Source organism: Trichomycterus rosablanca, chromosome 6 (assembly GCF_030014385.1).
Source record: "Trichomycterus rosablanca isolate fTriRos1 chromosome 6, fTriRos1.hap1, whole genome shotgun sequence".
NCBI lineage: Eukaryota > Metazoa > Chordata > Actinopteri > Siluriformes > Trichomycteridae > Trichomycterus > Trichomycterus rosablanca.
In genome coordinates this window covers 25,805,255-25,811,168 of record NC_085993.1, presented here as the reverse complement: position 1 = coordinate 25,811,168, position 5,914 = coordinate 25,805,255, and the positions used below count along the sequence as shown (strand labels likewise).

Sequence of the window (5,914 nt, the reverse complement as noted above, 5' to 3'; positions counted from 1 at the left end):
GTTAAAACGAGAAAAGGATGTCGTTATAACGAGAAAAGTTCATTACCTTAAATCAGACCTGGGCATTGTACGGCCCCAACCGGCCCGCATGAGGTTCGTGGCAATTAAAAATTAGATGTAAATAAATGTACATCAAACATGCAATATAACAGGACTGTTTTTGACGAGAGCGATGTGTCTTTAAATATCCGCAAGTTTCGATTTGCGTATGCGCGAATGTATCAGCTTTCACTGTAATGCGAACAGAACTGAGTGTGACTGACGGTGGAGTTTTTAACAAGACACGAACTTCTGAATTGTTTATTTACTAAAGTCAGATGTAACGCTCTTTAAGGATCAGAATTTAGGCTCTAAATCGCTGTTATGGTACTAAATAGAAATACAAGCATATGAACGATGTGGAGCGTCACACCTGAAGCTTCTCTAACTAAACTGCAAAAGCAACAAAGACTGTTTTATAAAGTTTAACACATCCAGAACTGAAGCAGTCAGGACCAGCTCTGTGATTTTAAAAATAATATTAAACAATAACAAAGGACTGAAAAACAAATAAGGTAATAGGCTCTATGCACGCAAGCTCTGTGACGCGTTTCCGTTTAGCGTTAGTCGGGCAGTCTAGCTTCCGGTTTGTTATAAACACCGGCAAATTTCTAATCACAACGTGTCGTATAGCGGCGAATATACGAGTTTGAGTTCTAAAATTAGTAAGAAGGTTTTGTGTTTTCAAAAACAAGATCGGGGTGGATCGGTACATTCTCAGGGTTCATGTTGAACGCTGCATCCGACGGGTTAAAAAGAATAAGTTGTTTGACACAGTGATCGCTATCAGAGCATAAATCAGCTGTTTACTGTATCGTGAGATTGGACCACTTGTCAAGGGATGGAGCTAAACATTCGTTTTTGACTGTAATTTTTTAAAGAACGTGCACATTTAAATATTGTAAATATATATATTATAGTTTATACTCTGTTTTTAAACAAAAGCATAAAAAGCCAACAAAAGCCTCTTCATTATGTAAACATACATAATGTCTTATGTCTACACTCTTTGATTATTTTATTAGTTCTACAATTACAAACTGTAGTTAATTTGTTTCTTTCTATACTGTTAGCCTCCTTTCTGTTCTTGATGACCAGGACCCCCACAGAGCAGGTATTATTTAGGTGGTGGATGATTCTCAGCACTGCAGTGACAATGACATGCTGGTGGTGTGTTAGTGTGTGTTGTGCTGGTATGAGTGGATCAGACACAGCAGTGCTGCTGGAGTTTTTAAACACCGTGTCCACTCACTGTCCACTCTATTAAACACTCCTACCTTGTTGGTCCACCTTGTAGGCATAAAGTCAGAGACGATCACTCATCTATTGCTGCTGTTTCAATTGGTCATCTTCTAGACCATCAGTGGTCACAGGACGCTGCCCATGAGGCACTGTTGGCTGGATGTTATTGGTTGGTGGACGATTCTCAGTCCAGCAGTGACAGTGAGGTGTTTAAAAACTGCAGCAGCGCTGCTGTGTCTGATCCACTCATACCAGCACAACACACACTAACACACCAGCACCATGTCCGTGTCACTGCAGTGCTGAGAATCATCCACCACCTAAATAATACCTGCTCTGTGGGGGTCCTGGGAGAGTCATTGAAGAACAGCATGAAAGGGGGCTAACAAAGCATGTAGAGAAACAGATGGACTACAGTCAGTAATTGTAGAACTACAAAGTGCTTCTATATTGAGTGTGTAAAACAGTTTTTGCTGTTTCTTACGTTTTGTGAATCTGGCAGTTGTTTAACATTCATTTCACAATGAATAGACCACTTGAATGGCGTTAAAAAGACTTGAAATAAAATCTTTTTACATTTAACTTCAAATGGACGTTTTTTTTTTTCTCTTTTGTAACATGATACAAGGTTTTGAACTGAACAGCATATACAGTGCCTTGCAAAAGTATTCAGCCCCCTTGAACTTTTCAACCTTTTGCCACATTTCAGGCTTCAAACATAACGATATGAAATTGTAATTTTTTGTGAAGAATCAACAACAAGTGGGACACAATCGTGAAGTGGAACGAAATTTATTGGATATTTTAAACTTTTTTTAGAAATAAAAAACTGAAAAGTGGGGCGTGCAATATTATTCAGCCCCCTTGCGTTAATACTTTGTAGCGCCACCTTTTGCTGCGATTACAGCTGCAAGTCGCTTGGGGTATGTCTCTATCAGTTTTGCACATCGAGAGACAGAAATTTTTGCCCATTCTTCCTTGCAAAACAGCTCGAGCTCAGTGAGGTTGGATGGAGAGCGTTTGTGAACAGCAGTTTTCAGCTCTTTCCACAGATTCTCGATGGGATTCAGGTCTGGACTTTGACTTGGCCATTCTAACACCTGGATACGTTTATTTGTGAACCATTCCATTGTAGATTTTGCTTTATGTTTTGGTTCATTGTCTTGTTGGAAGATAAATCTCCGTCCCAGTCTCAGGTCTTTTGCAGACTGCAACAGGTTTTCTTCCAGAATGGTCCTGTATTTGGCTCCATCCATCTTCCCATCAATTTTAACCATCTTCCCTGTCCCTGCTGAAGAAAAGCAGGCCCAAACCATGATGCTGCCACCACCATGTTTGACAGTGGGGATGGTGTGTTCAGGGTGATGAGCTGTGTTGCTTTTACGCCAAACATAACGTTTTGCATTGTGGCCAAAAAGTTCGATTTTGGTTTCATCTGACCAGAGCACCTTCTTCCACATGTTTGGTGTGTCTCCCAGGTGACTTTTTATAGATATCTTTGAGAAATGGCTTTCTTCTTGCCACTCTTCCATAAAGGCCAGATTTGTGCAGTGTACGACTGATTGTGTCCTATGGACAGAGTCTCCCACCTCAGCTGTAGATCTCTGCAGTTCATTCAGAGTGATCATGGGCCTCTTGGCTGCATCCCTGATCAGTCTTCTCCTTGTTTGAGCTGAAAGTTTAGGGGGACGGCCGGGTCTTGGTAGATTTGCAGTGGTCTGATACTCCTTCCATTTCAATATGATCGCTTGCACAGTGCTCCTTGAGATGTTTAAAGCTTGGGAAATCTTTTTGTATCCAAATCCGGCTTTAAACTTCTCCACAACAGTATCTCGGACCTGCCTGGTGTGTTCCTTGGTCTTCATGATGCTCTCTGCGCTTTAAACAGAACTCGGAGACTGTCACAGAGCAGGTGCATTTATACGGAGACTTGATTACACACAGGTGGATTCTATTTATCACCATCAGTCATTTAGGTCAACATTGGATCATTCAGAGATCCTCACTGAACTTCTGGAGTGAGTTTGCTGCACTGAAAGTAAAGGGGCTGAATAATATTGCACGCCTTACTTTTTAGTTTTTTATTTCTAAAAAAAGTTTAAAATATCCAATAAATTTCGTTCCACTTCACGATTGTGTCCCACTTGTTGTTGATTCTTCACAAAAAATTACAATTTCATATCGTTATGTTTGAAGCCTGAAATGTGGCAAAAGGTTGAAAAGTTCAAGGGGGCTGAATACTTTTGCAAGGCACTGTATATTTGATACCCCATTGCTGCCAGCTTGACACTGATAAATTCTGTAATGACTTTAATTCTTGATAACCTGCTGTAATAAACATAAGAATAAAAAAATCAAAGTTCCTCCTCGCATTTACAACAAATATGTTTTTGGAGAAAGACATGTTAATACTGTAACATCAAATTAATCAATTGACAGGAAATTTATTATGGTCTGACATATAACATTTGATAATGAATAAAAGATAACTCATTCATATATTGGTGAACAAAACTTTTTACACTTAATCAAAAGATTGAGGGTAAATTGCTAATATATCCAGTCAGATATGTTTAGTTTGTTTTATGTTGTATTAGGATTTTAACATCATGTTTTACACTTTGGTTACATTCATGACAGAAATGGTAGTTACTCATTACACAAAATTCATCAGTTCAAGTTTTAATATCAAACAATTTTGTATCTCCAATTCACCTCACTTGCACGTCTATGGACTGTGGGAGGAAACAGGAGCTGCCGGAGGAAACCCATGCAGATACAGGGAGAACATGCAAACCTCACACAGAAAGAACCCGGACCACTCCACCTGGGAATTGAACACACATACATATATATATTTATTGTTGTTTGAACATCATTAATACATGGGATTTGACACTATCTTAAAGCTTGCCTAACCTGGCACTGTGCAAGCAGAATATGCATAAAAATGAAATTGTAATGGTATGCTTCAAAGCTAACTAAAACATGAATCTTAATACTGGTCTGTCAAGCTAGATGTAGTGTTTGTCTAGTCTAGCAAAACAACCACTAACCAGTTTACAACTACCCTACTTGCATGGTTCTAAGGAAATGTTTGCTAACGTACTTACCTTCATATTTGTCAATGTCGCTGGAGTTGTACATTTAAAATCCTTTTTCCCGCTTGTTAGAAGAAGCAGTACAAACCATGCGTCGGTCGGTCTAAATCGTTCACTGTCAGACGAGGTTAATCTTGAAGACAACAAGTGTAAAAGAGAGCCATGCCTAACGTTATCTGCTTGTTGACGACCGGCAAATGAATACCGGAAGTTGATCTGCCAGTATACGAGAACCCGGAAGACAGTCGTGCATAGAGCCTATTAGACTCAAAACAAAATAGTGTAAAGTTTAAAAACCTGCACATTTTGTTCACATTTGTTTTTGCATTTGTTTGTTTAAATAGTAAAACAATGTTGATGTTTTTACTCTGCATACTTCTAATTTTCTAAATGTAACATCAAAACATTAACAGCTTATTAGAACTGTACAATTCACTGCTTTTCATAGAGTGGACAGTTGTAGCTTAGTGGTTAAGGTACTGGACTAGTAATCAGAAGGTTGCTGGTTCAAGCCCCACCACTGCCAGGTTGCTGCTGTTGGGCCCTTGAGCAAGTCCCTTAACCCTTAATTGCTCAGACTGTATACTGTCACTGTATTGTAAATTGCTTTGGATAAATGCGTCTGCTAAATGCTGAAAATGTAATGTAAATGTAAATAAAAAGATCAAATTAATATTGAGCAGAATTAAGTTCACCTTATTGGTCCGGCCCTCCACAACAGTCCCAGTTTCTTATGTGGCCCCTTGGAAAATTTAATTGCCCACCCCTGCCTTAAATGCTGCATAACTGACGGAAGAGTATCTGCTGATGGAGAGACAGCTTGCACACATGCAGGATGCTGTAGCTTGTGTAACCTTGCAGCTTGTCGTGCCGATCAAGATTCTCCTTTAGGAACAGTGCAACAATGTCTAAACTTAGTTTATTATTCAACATTTGTCTGACATTCGGCATTCCGATCTAAATAAGTGCACTTATACAGACAAGTAAATCCATTTAAATTTTGTATGATTTGTATTTTTGGAAATATAATTTGTATATTTGAAATATAAATTTATTACAGATTTATTGATCTTTATTTAAATGTAATGTAAAAAAAAATACTATGTTATTTCAAAAAATAAGGTGTGTGTAGTAGGTGAGAAACATTGATGTGTTTGTGTAAAAATTGTTTGACATTAATTCATCAAATCATACAAGATTTAAATGGATTTATTTGTCTGGATAAGTGCAGAGTTAATGTCTCCTACGTTTCACCGTTAGTTTTATGACGGTCCCTAACTTATTAGATGAAGTGGGAGCTTGATAAACGGTTTCATCATAACCTTTCTTTATATAAATAGACGTAATCTTAAAATTAACATAAAATAGTTTTTGTAGTATGTTGACTATTTTTATTCGTGTAAGAAATCATAAAATAAGTGGGTCTTATGTGTTTTTTGAAGCACTTATTTAGATCGGAATGCCGAATGTCAGACAAATGTTGAATATTAAAGTTTAGACATTGTTGCATTGTTCCTAAAGGAGAATCTTTA

The 5,914-nt window shown here is 38.0% G+C and overlaps 1 long non-coding RNA gene across 1 annotated transcript; it reads right to left on the bottom strand.

Annotated features, from left to right (window-relative positions):
- Positions 1-3,709: 3,709 nt before the first annotated feature.
- LOC134316407 (uncharacterized) lies at positions 3,710-4,635 on the bottom strand. The gene is made up of 2 exons (XR_010013090.1): positions 4,395-4,635; positions 3,710-4,108 (listed from the first exon to the last, which is right to left on the bottom strand). It is a non-coding gene; the product is annotated as an uncharacterized LOC134316407 (long non-coding RNA).
- Between the last annotated feature and the right edge of the window lie 1,279 nt (positions 4,636-5,914).